The following is a 20271-nucleotide window of genomic DNA, read 5'->3' as shown; positions in this document are numbered from 1 at the left end:
AAAAGGGAACCGTGCCTGCTCATCCTCATTGCTCCACGTTGGCCCCAACAGCATTGGTTCAAGGAGCTACTTCTTCTGTCGCAATCCAAGCCTTATCGCCTACCTGTAACATTAACTCTACTGACCATGAACAAAGGACAAAGCCTGCATCCGCACCCAGCTTCTCTTCAGTTGCATGCTTGGCACCTGCATTCAGTGAGTTAAAGGATTTATTCAGTACCCAGGACAGTAGAGATATATTGTCCAGGTCTGGAGCGGAGTCAACTACTAAAACGTACAGACTAGAATGGAAATGCTTTTGCTCTTGGTGCCTTCTGAACAACATTCACCCTCTTCTCTGTCCTCCAGAACAAATCTTGCCTTATCTCCTATCTCTGGCAAAATCAGGTCTGGCGTTTGCGTCAGTAAGGATCCACCTCTAGGCCCTCTCTCGGTACAAACGCACTTCCGACGCTTCTTCCCTTCATTCCTCTCACATCATCAAACAGTTCATGAGAGGATAAGTCAGGACTTTTCTTCCCATTGAGTCTTCTCCGCTGGAATGGCGTCTCAATGTAGTCCTGTATAATGAAACCAGCATTTGAACCAGTTCACAAAATTGACCTCAAGTTTCTTACCTTGAAAGTGGCATTGCTACTCATGCTTTCTTCTGCAAGCAGAGTAAGTGAAATTCAAGTCTTTACCATAAGAGAACCCTATTTACGTTTTACAGAAGACTGCGTTTAACTGAGAACAAATCCTAAGTTCATCCCTAAGGTTCTATCTCAGTTTCACACTGCACACTTTTTTCCCACATCCTCCTTCTCCGGCGGAGAAATCTCGCCACTCCTTGGATGTCAAACTTTGTCTTAAGTTTTATTTGCAATGGACTAAGCAGCTACGCAGAACAAATCAACTGCTGGTCTCTTATGGGCCTCAAAGACTGGGTTCTTCTGTTTTCAAAGAGGACTATTGCACGATGGGATTGCTGCAACTATTCACCTCTGTCATACTAAGGCGGGTACACTGCTTACGATTAAGGCCAAGGCACATTCTACGAGAGCAGTTTCCTCTTCTGCTGCTCTTTTTGCTGGAGTACCTTTGGACAAGATTTGCCGTGCTGCTACATGGAAGAGTGCACATACATTCACGTGGCATTATTGTCTGGATATGGTAACTTTCAGCGAAGCAGCAGTAGCACAGATGGGGCTTCGTCATCTGTTTCAATAAGGTAAGCCTCTGCTATTAGAGGTGTTTTTCCTTCTGCATTATGTGTCTTTACCAGTTTAAAGTGATGGTATGCTATTTGGTTTTCTCATGTTACTTTGTTTATATGCTGATGATTAAAAGCTACATTGTATTTAGTATATGTTACAGTATATGCATGTATATTATTACCCACCATCCTCTAGGGTAGATATGTATATATTGGATTAATTCTATACACATTTGTCTATGCAACTGCTAGCTATTCTGATTCAAGCATGTTAATCTATGAAAGATCCAATACTGGAGAAGAAAATGAATTACTTACCTGTAACGACGGTTCTTCAGTAGTAGTTTCTTTCATTGATTCACATGCAACTCACCCTCCTCCCCTGGGAGTCTTCCCTTATTTTCTCATGGTATAAATTTTCACAATTGTGCTTGAAAATCTGAGGAACCTAGCCTCTCTTGGGAGTGTTCTACAGGGTGCTGTTGCCTGATTAACTACTACTTAAGTTTGGTTCTTTTTTTGCAAAAGATAATGGATAGGCTATTGCAGTGAGTGTTAATTGCATTGTAGCCTATGGTAGTTTTTAACTACTGCTTTTAGAAGTATACAGTGGGACTCTCCCACTACGATGACTGGGATGATTCAAGCATGTTAATCTATGAAAGATACCAATACTGGAGAACCGTAGTTGCAGACCAGTAACTCATTGTTCGAGGCATATGAGCTGTAGATCACACACTGTGCATAGATCGCCATCTGGTGTTCGGCCCGGATGTTTGCACTTTGTTGTTGTCCTGGAAAGTCTTTGGAAGTCACGAGATAGGTGGCTCCTCCTTTGGACAATAGTGCGCATGGGTATCGACTCCATCGTCAGATTGTTTTTTTACGCCATCAGGCTCGGATGTGTTCATCGCGCTCCAGTTCGGTGTCGTTACCCATCATCTTTTCAACACGAAATCCTCACCCATACTTCCGTATTGTTTCGATCGCCTTTCCCTTCGACGCGCATCTCTCCAGACCTTCAAATCTTCGATTCCGGTCGTCGGCACAGGCCTTCGGGCCTACCTGCGCCATTGGGCCTTCGGCTCATGGAAAGGACTCCCTTTAAAAAGTGTCCTAATTGTGGATTCAAGTTTCCACACGCAGATCTTCATGAGGTGTGTAACCTCTGCCTTTCACCCGAGCATGAGGCCAAAGACTGTCCAGCTTATGCCTCATTCTGTTCCAAGAAGACGATTCGGGACCATCAAGCTCGAAGAACAATGGCTGGATCATTGACATCCATTCCCGACGACATCTTCCAGGAAGCCATCAATGTACCGAAGCAGGAGCAGATCCAACACAGCGGCGTCAGCTCCTCCGAAGCCGATGACTCCAACGTCGAAGACATCAATCCGGGGCAGCGGGTCGCAAGTACTGACGTTGACCCCTCTCCCCCCCCCCCTCCCAAAAAGGCTTCGGTCACACCTTCACCTAAGTGCACACCGGGACAAAACTTCTCACGCCCCGCCTTTGGGCTCGGCAAAGAAGCCAATACAAAAGCCTTCAGGCCGCTCGGGATCGAGCCAGCCTGCCGTCTGTGCCGAAACTCCCGGCTCCAAAAACCTCGGGTTCTCAGCCTTTGGAGCACAGGCCTATAGATCCGGAAAGACCACCGGAACCGGAAAAATGGTCGGTATCAAAATCACTATCGGAATCAAAGAAAATTCCCAATTCCAGGTCTAAAGAGCACAAAACGAGTCCAAAACTCCTGACACACACACAATCGGACCCCAAAAAGTCGGCACCGAAAGAACACACGTCAGTGGAGGAGCTTTTTCAACCGGATCCGACCCAAAAAAACACTTAACAAAGACCCTAAAACAGGTCAACTCATACTTAGCCCTTCAAAGAAACGGAAAATGGAGAATCCTGTACCAGCTCCACTTCCTTTGAAAAAGAGACACATTGCTACCTCTCCCTTAAGGATTCCTTCTCCTCCTCCCCCTCTACACCACTCTCCTATTCCATATTCACCTCCCTCACCATCTTCTCCCCCTCTATATGATGATGACACCTCTGACGACATGGGGGATGATTACCCTTTAGGGGGAACCCAGTCCTCCTGGTGCCCCAAAAGATCCATGGGAGGATTATGACACACCAGATGTCCCAGACACACCTCAGGACGACATCTACCCATCTAGGCCATCCCCTCCTGAGGGCACTATAGGGTTCACTCAACTTATACACAGGGCAGCAGAATATCACGGGGTAAACATACATACAGACCCTATAGAGGAAGATTTCCTCATGGACACTTTCGTACCATCCCAAAGGTCCAGTGCCATTTTCCCTATGTTAAAAGGGGTAATCAAACACGCTCCTGAAGTGTTTAAGGATCCTGTAAGGGCCAGAGTCATTAACCCCAGGGTAGAAAAAAGTACAAAGCTGCCCCATCTGACCCTGTTTATATTAAAGGGCAAATACCCTTCGATTCCTTAGTTGTCTACAATGCCAGGAAAAGGGCCAATTCGCAAACTACAGGAGATGCCCCACCTCCTGATGAAGAATCAAAACTGCTGGACGCGTCGGGTAAAAGAACAGCGTCCCAAGCAGCTAACATGTGGAGGATTGCCAACACACAGGCTTTGCTCGCAAGATAAGATGGGGGACACTACTACGAGCTAGAGACCCTACTACAACACCTTCCAGATCAATACAAGACACGAGCTAATGATCTCATCCAGGAAGGCAAGGTCATAACAAATACCTCCATTTGTTGTGCTCTTGATGCTGCAGACACAGCATCCCGGGCTATTAACACCAGCGTCCTTTTACGCAGATATGCATGGCTACGCATTTCCGGCTTCAAGCCGGAGGTCCAAACCACTATATTAAACCAACCATTTGATCAAGAACACCTGTTTGGACCCAATGTAGATTCATCTTTAGAACAGATGAAAAACGACACCGACACTGCCAAATCAATGGGAGCCTTCCAATCACAAGCTCCCAGAAGTTCTTTCCGTCGCTCCTCGTACAGAGGCGCCTCTAGAGGTTTTTCCACGGAAAACCCCTAAACTTCGTACAAGAGTCCAACACAGACCTCATCTAACAGAGGCTATTACAGAGGAGGCTACAGGGGCAATAACAATAAGGGTAGAGGCAAAACTACCAACACTAGTACCGCCTCCACCCCTAAACAATGACTTCCATCCACTCCCCCCGGACTGCTCTACTCTGCTCGGTGGAAGATTGTTACTGTTCCTACCTGTCTGGAACAACATTACCACATACAGGTGGGTGAGACAAATCATCCAATCCGGTTATTGCCTGGAGCTCATTTCAACTCCCCCACACATTCCACCCAGACAGCGTTCAATGTCGCCAGAACACTTAACGCTTCTAAAACAGCAGGTACTTTCCCTCCTACAAAAACATGCCATAGAACCAGTTCCCCTTCATCACCAAAACAAAGGGGATTACTCCCTGTATTTCCTCATTCCAAAGAAGGACGGAACCCTGAGACCCATCTTGGACCTGAGACCATTAAACCTCTGCATACAATCAAACCATTTCCATATGGTCACTCTTCAGCAGGTCCTCCCGTTACTCAAACAGGGCGACTTCCTTGACACATTAGATCTCAAGGACGCCTACTTCCACATCCCCATTCACCCTTCACATAGGAAATACCTTCGGTTTGTTGTAGACGGCCAGCATTACCAGTTCAAGGTCCTCCCGTTCGGAGTCACCACAGATCCCAGGGTCTTCACAAAATATCTGGCAGTGGTGGCAGCCCACTTAAGAAGACAACAGATTCACGTCTTCCCATATTTGGACAACTGGCTCATAAAAGCCAAGTCACATATCCAGTGTTTAAATCTCACACACGCCACAATACAACTACTTCACGAATTGGGGTTTGCCATAAACCTCGCAAAGTCTCACCTCCAACAATATATGGGTGCCACATCCAACAATATATGGGTGCCACAATAGACACCTCAAAAAGCCTTGCATATCTCAGTCCAGCCAGGATAGCAAGCATGCTAGCTCTTATAGCAATATTCCAACCGCAGCACTCACTTCCAGCTCGAGTGTTCATGCAATTAATAGGGATGATGGCCTGTTGCATAATCATAGTACCTCATGCAAGACTCCAGATGCTCCCTTTACAGGAATGCTTAGCACGTCAGTGGAACCAAACTCAAGATCAGCTGACAGATCTGGTGTTGGTGGACGGCCGCACACATCACTCTCTGCAGTGGTGGAACACGCAAAACCTTTCCAAAGGGCGACTGTTCATAGAGCCGGTTCCACAGACTGTGCTAACAGCAGACGCTTCGCTCACCGGCTGGGGAGCTCATCTACTTCATCACACCGTACAGGGCACATGGACACCTCAGCAAAGGCTACTCCACATCAACCACTTGGAGTTGCTAGCAATCTTTCTGGCACTAAAATCATTCCAGAAACACATAATAGGCAAAGCTGTCTTAGTCTGCACGGACAATATGACAGTAATGTACTATTTTAAAAAACAAGGGGGGACGCGCACTCTCCAGCTCTCTCAATTAGCACAGAGCATATGGAAAAGGGCCATTCCTCAGAACATTTCCCTGTTCGCTCAACATCTCCCAGGAATTCACAATCACATGGCAGATCTGTTAAGTCGAAAGACACAACAGATTCACGAGTGGGAACTTCATCCACAGGTTCTCCAACCGTTCTTCCAAATGTGGGGGGCAGCCAGAGATAGGTCTCTTCGCCACACATTACAACACAAAATGCCCAAACTTCGCCGCCAGATATCCACACCCGTTGTCCAAAGGCAATGCGATATGGATGAATTGGTCAGGCAGATTTGCGTACGCTTTTCCGCCTCTCCCACTCATTCCATTAGTCGTGCGCAAGCTGCAACAACAGTCGCCCACACTGATCCTAGTTGCTCCAACGTGGGCCAGACAACCCTGGTACACAACATTGCTGGAGCTATCAGTAGTCCCGCACCAAGAACTACGCCTCTCCCCACAGCTCTTAACACAGAACCATGGAGAGATCAGACACCCAGATCCAGCACAGCTCAACCCAGCGATCTGGCTCCAGAAGTCCTAGAGTTTGGTTATCTCAATCTTCCCCCTGATTGCATGAACGTTATCAAGGAGGCTAGGCGCCCCACCACTAGAGCCAGCTATGCAGCCAAGTGGAAGAGATTTGTCATATACTGTAACAATAACAACATCACCCCTCTAGATGCCTCCACTCAGCATATCATATGTTATCTACTGCATCTTCAGAGATGTAATCTAGCATACACATCAATTAGGTTACATCTTGCTGCCATTGCAGCTTACCTACAAAATAGACAGCACCTGTCACTGTTAAGGGTGCCCGCCATTAAGGCATTCATGGAACGCCTCAAAAAAATAATTCCTCCCAGGGTACCTCCTTCCCCAGTGTGGAATCTAAACGTCGTCCTCACAAGATTAATGGGACCTCCATTTGAACTTCTGCATACATTTGAGCTACAATTCCTCACATGGAAAGTCGCTTTCCTTGTGGCCATTACATCTCTTAGAAGAGTCAGTGAGCTACAGGCACTAACCATTCAAGAACCATTTTTACAACTCCATCATAACAAAGTGGTTCTCAGAACAAATCCCAAATTCCTTCCTAAAGTTATTTCTCCCTTCCATCTGAACCAATCTGTTGATTGTTCTTCTCGCAACCACAAACAGTAGCAGAAAGAGCTCTTTCATACACTGGACGTAAAGAGAGCACTCCTTTACTGTATAGACAGAGCAAAACCCTTTCGTAAAACAAAACAACTTTTTGTATCCTTCTCACCACCACATAAAGGCAATCCCATATTAAAATCTGGCATTGCATGGTGGATTGTCAAATGTATACAAATTTGCTATCACAAAGCAAAACGTACATTATTTATTCCCCCTAAAGCCCACTCTACACAAAAGATAGGGGCTTCAATGGCATTTTTGGGGAACATTCCCCTAGATGACATCTGCAAAGCAGCTACATGGTCTACACCTCACACATTCACAAAACACTATTGTGTAGATGTGCAGGCAAAACAACAAGCTAGTGTGGGCCAAGCTGTACTCAAAACACTATTTCAAACTACTGCAACAGATACTGGTGGTTGCCGCTAAGGAGGAGTACTGCTATGCAATCTATGCACAGTGTGTGATCTACAGCACATATGCCTCGAACGGAAAATGCTACTTACCAGTATGCATCTGTTCTTGGCATGTAGAGCTGTAGATCCACACACACCCACCCACCTCCCCGGCTACCTTTATCTGTTCCAGTATTATCTTATTTAGATACAACATTCATGGACATCTATTTCTATTTCTTACAAAACTCCCATCATTTCTCTTCTTGGCGAAAAAACCATCTGACGATGGAGTAGATGCCCATGCCCACTATTGTCCAAAGGAGGAGCTACCTATCCCGTGACTTCCAAAGACTTTCCAGGACAACAACAAAGTGCAAACATCCAGGCCCAACACCAGGTGTCAAACTATGCACAGTGTGTGGATCTACAGCTCTACATGCCAAGAACAGATGCGTACTGGTAAGTAGCATTTTCCTTCTTAGTGCATGATCGATCTTTGCGGACACCAGCTTGCTGGTCTCGTAACTGAGCATTGACTTGTTCCTTTATTCTGCTTAGAATGACTCTGTTGAACACTTTGCCTGGGGTTGATAGTTATCACTCTGTAGTTTGTGCAGTTACTCAGGTCACCTTTCTTGGGGATCTTGATCAGATGTCCCTCCTTCCAGTCTGATGGCAACTTTTCTCTTTGTGGATCCTTGCAAACATGGGGTCGAGCATGTCTACTGATGTTTCAATGTCTGCCTTCAATACCTCTGCAGAAATGTTGTCGGGTCCTGCAACCTTCACAGGTATTTAATGTCTTGCCTTATTTCTTGCTTGGATGGTCTGCTACAGTCGATTGGCAAGTCCTTGTCAGCTGGCTGTATGTCTGGTGGAGACCGTGGCACAGGCTGGTTCAGCAGTTCTTCAAAGTGCTCCACCCATCTTCGTTGTTGGCCTTCATTACCAATGAGCGTCTTCACAGCTTTGTCTTTAACAGGTCTTTCTAGCTTGCTATATCTCCTGAGTTCCTTCAAGTTTCCATGGCTTGCTGCTTCCTGGGCTTCTGTGGCAAGACCAATGATGAATCTTCGCTTGTCTGCTCTTAAGCTTCTCTTTGTTTTCTTGTTGGTTTGGGTGTATTTGCTTTCGCTTTTTGTGCTCTGGTCCGGCTGGTGTTGACTGCAGCTTTCTTTTCCTTTCTCACTGGATTTTGTGGAGAGTCTCGGTGGGGATCCATTCTTTATGCTGGTGTTTCTTGGGACCTAGTACCAACTGGAAGGTTGACGTAATTGTTTCTTTGCTCTTCTCCCACTGGCTTTCTACTTGGTCTCTGTCGTCCTCTAGTTCTTGCAAGCCTTGAAACTTGTTGCTGAGGGTGACTGAGTATTCACTCTGTTTCTATGCGTCTTTGAGGAGAGTGGTGTTATATTGCTGGCATTGGTTTGTCGGTTCGATCCTTGTTCTCTTCAGCTTAAGCTTTAGCCTGGCCACAACAAGGTGAAGTTCTGGTGCCATGTCCTGCAGGGACCTTCGGAACTTCTTGGTAATGCAGATGCGGTCGATCTGATTTTCTGTTTCATGGTCTGGTGACACCCACGTTGCCTTGTGTATTCTTTTGTGTGGGAATATACTACCACCTATCACAAGACTGTTCAGGGTACAGAGATCTGCGATCCTTTCACCATTCTCGCTCATGTCCCCTAGGCCATGGTTGCCCATGACTTCTTTGTACCCAGTGTTGTCACTTCCAATGTTGGCATTAAAGTCCCATCAGTATAGTTATGTCTCTCTCAAAGCTTTTCTCCAGGATGACCTGAAGTCTGTTGTTTACTGTTTTTCCTCCTCTTTGCTGTCATTTGTAGGTGCATAGCACTGGATAACATTCATGTTGATCCTCTTTAGGTCGAGCCTAGGCAGCGTGCATGCATTGTCTGCACGACCTGTTATTATCCCCTCCATCGGCTTTTGTCATGCCTATGAATTGCCATTTGTTCGTTTTTGTGCCATTTAGAAATACAGGGTTTTTATTGGTGCATTGGGTCTGATTCTGACGCCTTTGCGTGCTTGAGTCACGCCAAGGCGATTTCACTCATTGTTTGCTTACGTTGGCCATCCCAATACGTCCGCTGTTCCTTCTGGTCATCCTGATCTGCTTTTTTATTTTGTAGGCTATCAACATCGTTTTAGGCTTTCGGGCCATTTCACGGAGCAATGCTCTGTTCAGCACCTGTTATGCCAATAGCTCTAACTCAAAAAAATGAGACCTATTGCATTTCTAATGCTTCTTTTCTTTGTGCGGAAGGTCACGGTGATGATTCTTGGACCGTGGGCTTCCCATCCAATCAGAGCTCTGTTAGCTGCTGGCGTGAGCATCAGTGCTACTCCCTGAGTATGTGGGACATTTTCGTCCTTGTGTCTGATATACAGCAGCATTCCCCTTGGAGCCAGTCTTTTATGTCCGGACTGTGTCCATCTACTTGCTGATGCCAAGCAGAGCAAGGTTGAATTTCTTCATCTCCGCTGCCACTTGGGCTGTTTACCTGACTTGTATATGGTCCTCACGTTCCATGTCCCTAAGGTCTTTGTCAAAAGCAGGTGTATCTACTTTATGGCTTCCAGGGATCTCTCGCTTTCACCGCAAGGCATCATAGCTCTCCGTCAAGGAGATTCTGCTTTCCCCAAGGCTGGGATGTCTTTAGGTTGACGTTTCTGTAGCTAAAACTTTTACATAGTGGGGTAGCTAGCACCACGCTTAACCCTCCTCCTTTTGTAATTGGACTTGGGACCAGCCATGGCAGAGCTGTTCTCTGAAGTAATGTTATCTAAATTGTATACTTGTGAATGATCAGAAGGCATCCTGACTAAGTGTTCAATTCCACAGGTACCACACTAGTAGGAGGCTTAGAGTTGAAATGGTAATTTGATCCTTCTTTTAGGTATGCATCAAAGGCTGCTAACTCATCATTGTGGTTGAGTTTCAGTAGCACTTATAGATTGCATGCACTCGGAAATTTGAAATAGCATGTAGATTAGCAAAGCATATATAGCTGAGTGTACACAAAGTGAATGAAGAGCATACTGCTTCACATGTAAGGAAATGTAAGGAAATGTCGGGTTTGTGTTAGGGGTTGCACTTGTACTGCAAAACCGGTGCAAATAAACCACATTGTAAGGTTTTTATCTATTCATGAATGATTTTATAATTGGCTGCATTGAAGTTGGTGCTAGTTTAACCTCTGAGCCAACCAGTGTTCAGTGATGCAAACTGATAACAAGCATTGGCATAGCCAATAGGTCTCGCCTTTGGGACCTTATAAGTGTTTAGCCATGCAACAGTTGCATAACTAAATACTCATAAGGTCCCAAAAGCGAGACCTATTGGCTATGCAAAGCGGCCGTGAGGCCGCGAAAGTGAAAGTAATTGCGGTAAAGCGCGGCGCGCGCGCCCGCGCACATGCACTGTAGCTCTAGGCTGGCCTGGTAGCACTTTTTGGAGCACTTTTTGGAGCCCTCTCAATAAGTCTCGCCAGACCAGCGCATGCGCTGGGTCAGGCGAGACCTAAAAATATAGTAGCAGTTTAAGCTGACAGTGTCTTGAAGAAAGTGCACATGCTATCAGATCTCTTGTCTCTACTTGTGGATTTGGGGGTATTGCTGCAAGGAAGGTTACTAGCAAGGAATCCAGACTTGTGGAGATCCTGGAACTCTTCAAATCCATATAATAGAATCCCAGCGCGAGTCAATTGATAATGCCAACAGGTTTTCTGAAGTGCTTGTAGATAGGTTGATTGTTATAGTGCTGTCTTACCTGGGGTTTCACCAGCACGAGTTAACACCTTGTACACAGTCATAGCAAAAGACAGAGCCCGGAATCATGAACATCACAAATGCAAAGTCATGCAGTTCTCTGTCATGGGATCCTCACTGTCAAATGTTCCATCCCCAGAATACACTTCTTTCTAATGTAACAGAGTCAATATGTAGTTGGAGGTATGCACCTCAATCTTCATAGTCTGGTAGTACTTCAATGAATAGCAAGGCAGGCTAGCTTCTGTATTTTTATTACGTAGAAAAATACTTATCAATAGGACCACATTACAGCAGCTAGAGGAAAGAAATGTGCAACATTAAACATAACCTCTAACCTTCAGTTAGTGAAAGAAAACAACGAAGGAAACGGTGCCTGGCAGGTCAAAAGTGCACTAGCTGTAAATAGCATACTCTGGTCCTTTAAGAAGTCAGCAGTTTCCATATCCCAGCAACACTACTAACAGGGAAGGCTGGGTGGGACGCTCTGCAGTGGGACCTGTACCATGATCATTGTTCAGGGAGCAAAAGGAGGAGGCCCCAGGGATCACTCTGTGCCATTTAGCGCATTTGAAACCCAGGCTGCGTTGGATGCTGGCCGCTGTGTAGGGCTCTCTGCAGTTCAGGAGCCCCAGGGATCACTCTGTACCATTTAGCGCATTTGAAACCCAGGCTGCGTCGGATGCTGGCCGCTGTGTAGGACTCTCTGCAGTTCAGGAGGCCCCTGGGATCACTCTGTACCATTTAGCGCATTTGAAACCCAGGCTGCGTAGGATGCTGGCCGGTGTGTCGGACTCTCTGCAGTTCAGGGGGCCCCTGGGATCACTCTGTACCATTTAGCGCATTTGAAACCCAGGCTGCGTTGGATGCTGGCCGCTGTGTAGGGCTCTCTGCAGTTCAGGAGCCCCAGGGATCACTCTGTGCCATTTAGCGCATTTGAAACCCAGGCTGCGTCGGATGCTGGCCGCTGTGTAGGGCTCTCTGCAGTTCAGGAGCCCCAGGGATCACTCTGTGCCATTTAGCGCATTTGAAACCCAGGCTGCGTATGATGCTGGCCGGTGTGTCAGACTCTCTGCAGTTCAGGAGGCCCCAGGGATCACCCGGCACTATTTAGCACATTTGAATCCTAGGCTGCGTAGGATGCTGGCTGCTGTGTCGGACTCTCTGCAGTTCAGGAGGCCCCAGGGATCACCCGGCACTATTTAGCACATTTGAAACCCAGGCTGCGTGGGATGCTGGCCGCTGTGCGGGGGACTCTGCAGTTCAGGAGGCCCCAGGGATCACTCTGTGCCATTTAGCGCATTTGAAACCCAGGCTGCGTTGGATGCTGGCCGCTGTGTAGGGCTCTCTGCAGTTCAGGAGGCCCCAGGGATCACCCGGCACTATTTAGCACATTTGAAACCCAGGCTGCGTGGGATGCTGGCCGCTGTGCGGGGGACTCTGCAGTCCAGGAGGCCCCAGGGATCACTCTGTACCATTTAGCGCATTTGAAACCCAGGCTGCGTAGGATGCTGGCCGCTGTGGCGGACTCTCTGCAGTTCAGGAGCCCCAGGGATCACTCTGTGCCATTTAGCGCATTTGAAACCCAGGCTGCGTCGGATGCTGGCCGCTGTGTCGGACTCTCTGCAGTTCAGCAGGCCCCTGGGATCACCCGGCACTCTTTGGCGCATTGGACACCCCCGCTGTGGGACGTGCCTGGGCCTTCTTCTGGCCCGTCTTCTCCCAGAAGAGGCTAAACTATGTCCCACCTTTGTCCTACTTCTCGGATTGTCTTCAGCACTCTTGGTATTCTAATTTGGTCTAATTGTTGGCCTTAAATACCTCAATTAACTACCACAACTGTGCATATAGATTCCACAGGGCGTAGGAGGATGTATATCTAACTACCTCAAGCTTTGTAGAAAAATTATTGTTCCTGACTTGTTCGATTCTATTCTGCTTTTTAATTAGCTATAACATCATTTTATTCTATTGTCCTAACGCTGTTCTGGTTTTGTTGCATATGAGTCACTTTTAAATGCACGTGGCACATCATGAACCTTCTAATACTGCTTTAACTTCTCTGCTTATTGTTTTTGAAGTTTATTTTTAGTGGTCTGACTTTTAAAAGCCTTGTTAAATCTGCACTTTGTATATGATGGGGTGCTCTTCGTATTAAGGTGCCCGCCAATATGTTTTATAATAGTTTGTGTGTTTTAAACTAAGCTTTGTGTATTTTCTGCTGGAATTGCTAATTGTACATTAACATTGACATATTCTTGAAGTTTTAGGTGCAGTGATGGTGGTATTGTAGTAGATTAAAAAATAGAATCCTCAATTAATAGCTTGAGCTAAGCTGTGAATTTGATGAAGCACAAGGCAACGGAGACAGTGCGAGGCATGGTCCAAACTCCCAAAATTGCAGGAGATAATTGCGCCATCATGGAGATACATAACTTAATAGAAGAGGCAGAATCAATGTTAGGTGATAAGAAACCACCAGAGAGTGCTTGAAATTCCAAAATAACACGGTTTTACAAGAAACGTAATGAAAAGCAAAAACACGCAACCAATATGAAATCCATGTGAAGTTCTCGGGTTAGAGGGCAGGGTGAAGAACCCCTTTTAATTGAGACTTCGAGACAAACAACAACCCAGAGTACGCAAGCAGTAATTATGCCATTCACTGAGGCAACAAAATTGGTTAGTACAAATTCTGTGTGGCAGCTGAAATGACACCTTCTGTTCCCTGCGCGAATAAATTCTACCCTCTGACATCTCTCTCGCTTGCAGCTCACCAACAGGTGAAGTTGGCAATTTGTAAATCAGAATCCAGAGAGAGTAGTCTTCGGAGGAATTTAGGCTGAAGATTGATTTACTCACGAAAGCGCTCTTTGAATTGATAATGTTGGTAAAATCCCTATTGCTATATTCAGGGGGTCCAGAGGAGGGCATAACAAGCAGTTTGCAAGCAAACCATCCAGTGACAGTAGAAGTATGTAGCAAAGACACTGATAACCAGAGACGGAGAGCAGCAACCCCACATTTTGAGAAATTAAAGTAATCGAGATAATGGGCTTAGCCAGCGAAGTGCGTGGAATGCTAGTTGGAATGACACTTCTCATAGTGTTAAAACAGGTTCTAGGGAGATCAGTAAACCAAAGTACTCTTCCATACCTTTCTCCCAACGCCCTTCTTATGGCTTTGTTCCCAGGGGAACTATAGAGAATTCTAACTATTCAGATTCTCTCACATAGCAAATTGCCACTCCAGCTTCCATCAACGTCAAAGCGAACATCTTCAAAAAGCACATACTGGGAATCCAGTGTAAATGACAAAATTCCTAAACTAAGATGAAACTCATGGGAGGATGGTGAATCCTTGTAAATAAAACCATACACTGTATCAGGCATCAACTATAATGTTTGTCATTAGTTCGTTCAGATATAGTAAATGCCGGACGGGTCTCAAGAGACTTTAGATTTTATGATATTATTAGACTCTTTCTGTGAGGCCACAAATTGGTGGACAGACTGATTTCCATGGAGAGAAGGTCTGCTCCACCAAAATCCTCTCCAATACAGTACAATCTAACTGTACCTTAATTCCCCCTTAAATTGTGACCAGAGGCATAAGGTTAAACCATTATTAACATCAATCTACGCACCAGTTGATTCCCTACAGGCCAATTATTTGCTGCCCCAGAGAGCCTCGGAATTCATAAGTAGCTTAGTTTTGTCATTAAATGCAGATTGCGCATCAGCCAATTTGACGAGTTCTGATTGACTGTCTCCATTAGTGAACTTCTTCCAGCCCATAGAGCACCAATGCATGGACTGTCCACAAGTATTAGCATTAATTTCCTGTCCCACTAGTATGGTAGTATCGAGAGAGGTGACCCGAGATTTTAATGAAGACTTTTTAAGTAAATCTGCTGACCCTTTTAAGGCTACTTTTTTCTTGAACACAATGACAAACCTTTCACTGACTCCTTACATATACTCTCTTCGAACATTGCGGGCCTAAGACAAAAAAATCATTGACCCCAACTGCCAGGAATATGTGGATCAGTTTCAGGTTTGTATGTTATAAGAAACTTGGTTAATTCACCGACCCCATAGACCAGGGTATAAAATATACAATGTAAGTTCTATACGTTCCCCTAGTAGTAGACCGCCGGGGGGGCTGATTATTTGGGTAAAAATATCTTTGAATGCTCGTATCGATACCCTAAAATTAGATTCTTCTCATATCTCAGCAGAGGCGTCTCCTCCGTTGGAGCAGAGGAGTGTCGCCCCACTTAAATGGCCCCCAAAGCCCGGGAGATGAAAAATAAGATGGTAATTACCATTTTATTTTTCGCCATCCCGTCCTGAACTGACTGTCCGGATGGGGTGGGGCCTGCTGAGTGGCAGCAGTGATGGGCTGCCAGTGAACTTAAGTTTAAAGTGCGTATGTCTCTGTGGACAGCCGTCTTGCGAGGTCAGTATAGCCTTAGGGAAAAACCCAATAAACCCTTGAGGGCTTGGGCAGATTTGATTGAAAAAGTAGTGTGCCAACAAGGGATTTTGTTTGGAAAGATTATATCTTTTTGTAGATTATGAAAAATTAATTTTTAAATGAGTTCGAAGCTGATACTCAACCACATATTATTTGACTGAATTAATCAAAGATATACAACACACACGGGGTATTTTTTTCGTGAAAAAATCACCGATCTTTTTATATAAACAATCAATAAAAAGGAGTACAAATAAACAATTGAATGTGCAGTGTAACATGAAAAGAGAAAAAAAAATTGAATGTTATCCACAGTTCATGAAACAAGATATCCAATCCAATAGAGAACACAGAGATCTATCTCATATTAGGAGAGCAATCAACTGTACATAGATGTTGTGGATATGGATAATGTAGTCGACGTTTCGGTCTGTGAGGGCGTCAATCCGTCAGACCATCTTCAGGACAGTGGAAATTTCTAAAAGGGACTCCTGTATAAACATAGTGTCAATTAATTACAGCAACTTAAACATAATTGTTCTCTTCATGCTGGAAAGAGAAAAGAGAGATAGCCCGTGTGTGAAGAGCGATCATTTTGAATTAACGTTGTGAGAAAAACACCAAGATCCAAAAGTTTTTACAGCATTGTAATTACTGCATGGTTAGGTGAACGAGTGAAAGCATGCTGTTGGTGATAGCTCACTAGAGTCTAACATTCAAATACATTGCTTACTTATGAATCATTGAATTCAGTTAGAGGTAATTTCATCTCCTCGTCGAGTTTGGTTATGCTGGTTCTATAAAATCAGTAGACAAATACAGCATAATAATGAACTCATCTATTAAAGGATATAGAAACTAATTTGTGAATCTCTTTATCAGGACCTACCCGATCTTAGTTGGATAAAAGTATTCCTTTCTGGTATCTACGAAGGAATAATCCAGTACTGGAAGGCAGTACTGTTAATGTACTGCTCTCGTGCGTCAAAAGGAGGAATTTGTCCTTCCTGGATTGAAGTTCTTAATTTTGCGCAATCTGAAATGGCATCGGAAGGGCAACATAATATCAGTCGAGGTTGTCGGCAAAATCAATGTCGCAATGTCAAAACGTTTGGCGAAGCAAAATTGTACATGAATTGGAATCGTGGGCCGCTATACCAAGGGGGTCTGGGACATTAATTCCAGATAAGGTTTGTTATTTTTCGTTGTGCGCTCAAAAGAAATTGCTTTGGCACAATATTCTTGTATGTTTGTCAAGGATTTAAACTCAATGGAAAAGAACCTAGGTTCTAGACTTAAATTTGTCAGACCTGCCACGATGTTACAGCTTTAGAACAGAGCAGGAAGTTTATTCGATAATTGATCACAGTTATCTAAAGCGTATCAAATGTGGTGCTGTTGGAAATAAAACCGCTCCCACATAGACTACGGAAAAATGCAGCTTATCTGAGCGTTATATTAACTAAAGCGACCGAGTATGGAAAAAGAACGTACGAACGTACGAATCGTACTTGCTGCTTTGTAAGGAGGATTTCCCAGGTACGAGTCGTACGGAGAATACGCTCCGTACGACCATTCGTACCCAGGTTTTACAGGATCGGAATCGGCACCCTAATGTTGGAAATGAACGCAGATTTATTTAATTGCCAAATATACTGGGCAACACAGCTGCTTTAACTGAGATTTATTATAAACATTCAAATGTTCCGACTCCATTTGTTCATCTTCCATTATGTGATAGCAGATATTCATAACAATCTAATCACAAACTTAAAATTACATTGAGTTAAGGCACCTCCTAAGAGTTTAGATTGAGTAGCAAACAACAACTTGAGAAATCCCTGGTACTCTGAGGATTGCCATTCGTCTAAAAAGGCATCAGTGAGGGCCTTAAAATCTCAATTTCCCCCACTGTTCGCATGACCAGGGTGCAATAAGAGAGCACTGACATCCGCAAAACGAAAGTGGGGCCATACTAATTGGAACGATTTGATTGAGACAGCCAGAATAGGTGACTCCACAACATTTTGAAAAATCCGATCCCATGGAAACAAGGGATCTCACACACCGAGTGGTCACTTTATAAATCCAAGTGAGTGGGTTGAACACTTTAATAAGCTTTTTTCATATAGTATGGATAATGATAATTCACTACCTGTAACTGCCCACAACCCTGTTAGTAACCATTTATTTAGCAACATGCAAAAGCACTCATACTTTTATTTGGAAGAGACCAAGTTGGCTATAGGGACTTTTTAACCGCTCAAGGCACCAGGTCCTGATTAAATCTCAGGGGGTCCTTTTGCAACACAGTCTCCCAATATGGGCTCCCTCCGTTAATTTGTTGTGCAATTCAATAGCTTTTGGAGCCCTGGTTCCCTAAACATGGAAAGGAGCCAAGATTATTCCCAGTTAAAAAAGATCAACATGATCCTGGTACTTAGACGTATTAGCCTCTTGGATAGTCTGCAAAAGGTTTAAGCAAGACAGATTTTGAACAAGGTTAATGAGTGGGTGGAGAACATGAAGGCCCTCTCACCATATCAAGCAGGATGTAGGTCGAAGGTTAGTATAATAGACCAGGTGCCTTATTACAGAATACAACTTGCTTTCTTTATATGTGCCAGGTGCCCCTTTCAAAAGGTGCGCCCTGCGCAAACAAGGAGAGTGCACTGTATTACATTGACTGCGCTGCCCCAGAGCAGCCGCAAAGTTTTGCTGCGGTTGGGGCAGCACATTCAAGTGAAATGAAGAGCGGCTTTGAAGCAGCAGCTCCGTGTTTCACTGTGCAGGCAGCAACCCGCCTGCACTTTTAAGGGAGATTAGAGATCCTCTAGCAGGAGGGTGCAGTGAGTGGCTGCACCCGCCTGCAAGGGGATGGCTGGGGATCCATAGGACCCCTTTTCCCTCCGCCAGAGGGCTGCTATCAGGGGGCGTACAAACAGTGCACAACCTTCTAGGTGGTGCAATGTCAGCGTGCCTTCTGACAGCTTCTTCGTCTCTGCGCCCATGTCTATAATACGGCGCAGGCACAGAGGCAAAGGGATTCCCTCTTTTCCATGGGACCATGACCTCATGCAAATGAGGGAACACCCTCTGGTGATAGCACTGGTGCTATATATGCTCCAGGGCTATCTGTACAAGCATCTGCGACCCTTTTGGTAATATCAAAGCGCCCTGTGGGCGCATAAAGCAGGTGCACATGCCTGTTGCGCCCCCAGGGCATTTCCCATAATACGACCCAAGGTGTTCAGGCTCGTCATTATAATCTGGACGTACGTCAAAAACAAGGGAAGGACACCTATGTATAGCATTTGTCTATTTGAGAGCGGCATTTGATCTAGTCCCAAGGCATTTGTTAGGTGAATCACTCAGGTCGCTAATAGTCCCTGAAGATTTCTTTATCCAAATGTTAAGACTACACTACGAGAATTACACCCAAGTACGTTGGGGGACGCCAGTGTGAGCTCACTGATCGTTTCCCGATACAAATAGGAGTTAGACAAGGCTGTGTGCTTGCGCCTACATGCTTTTCACTTCATGTGAATTATGTTATTAAGGTTTTTCTAGAATGTAATAATGATTCCCCATAGCTTGAAGGGGCCCTTTGCCTGCCCTTTGATTTGCAGATAATACTCTCTTGTTGTCATGAGCCCCAAGGGACTGCAGTTTTTATTGGATAACTTTAAGATAATCTGCGAAAAGAAGGGCTTAGAGATCAACCGATCTAAGACCAAATATATGGTGATTAGAACCCATAAATCCTTCAGAGGTAATATATATGCCTGGGACAGAAGGGACCGTAACGTGTATCATCTGGGTATAATGCTAGATAGCAAGATATTATGAGCCCATGAATTCAGAAACATAGAGCCACTCTCTCTACAGCAATATCTAGGAAGCACCAGTCTACTATCTCTACAGCAATTTCCCCCTCCATCGAAGTGTTTAAGACAAAAACTCAGGCAGATGGTTAATATGGCGCCGAAATTTGCGGCATAGATAATGTTCAATTGTTGATATTGGGTGAAAATACCTTCATTAGGTCTCTTATAGCTCCCTAAAACTACCCTGCTTGTTCCCCTATTCCACGATGTAGCCCTTAAAAGGGTGGAGCATGTGGCAGCTCTACAACCCCTACCTTATTGGGTGAGGATTTGGACAGTACAGTCATGTCTGTTGGCTTAGTGGTCTAATGCATCCACTATAGGGGCCTACCTGCGACCTCATGGTCACGGGTTCAAACGCCCGGCGGGTCCGCTTAGCTTTTCATCTTTCTGAGGTCGATAAAATGAGTACCATTGAGTTGGGTAGCAATAAACATCTGTTATTCAGAGGTAAGTTACCCATGGGTAAAATGTGCGCTTTTCAAATACACATGTTATGTTAGTGCAGGAGCTATCTCCATACAGGGATGGTACCAGGGAGCTGCTTTATATTGCTAAAACCATCATCTTTCCCTGGTTTTGCATGTCAAACCCTGATTTGCAACGTTAGGCTTAAGATCTATTTGGACCAATCCCCACTTTCTGACAATATCTTTGAAGCAGTGATTGCAATCAATCTATTGGGAACATGTCACAGCTAGATTACATCAAAGCTCTAGGTTGAGGAGATTGTCTGTGAAATTTTGGGATGTTAAAACCACACCACATTTTGAAATGTTTTTGGATGCAATACA

General features: G+C 45.0%; 1 protein-coding gene across 3 annotated transcripts in view; it reads left to right on the top strand.

The window, feature by feature from the left end:
- The window catches only part of INPPL1 (inositol polyphosphate phosphatase like 1), a 1340026-nt gene that overhangs the window by 672480 nt on the left and 647275 nt on the right, over positions 1–20271 (top strand). The window lies entirely within an intron of this gene.

The sequence above is a fragment of the Triturus cristatus genome, chromosome 8 (assembly GCF_964204655.1).
Source record: "Triturus cristatus chromosome 8, aTriCri1.1, whole genome shotgun sequence".
NCBI classification, from domain to species: Eukaryota; Metazoa; Chordata; class Amphibia; order Caudata; family Salamandridae; genus Triturus; species Triturus cristatus.
The sequence above is the reverse complement of the archived record's forward strand: the minus strand, read 5'-3'. Positions and strand labels throughout refer to the sequence as shown.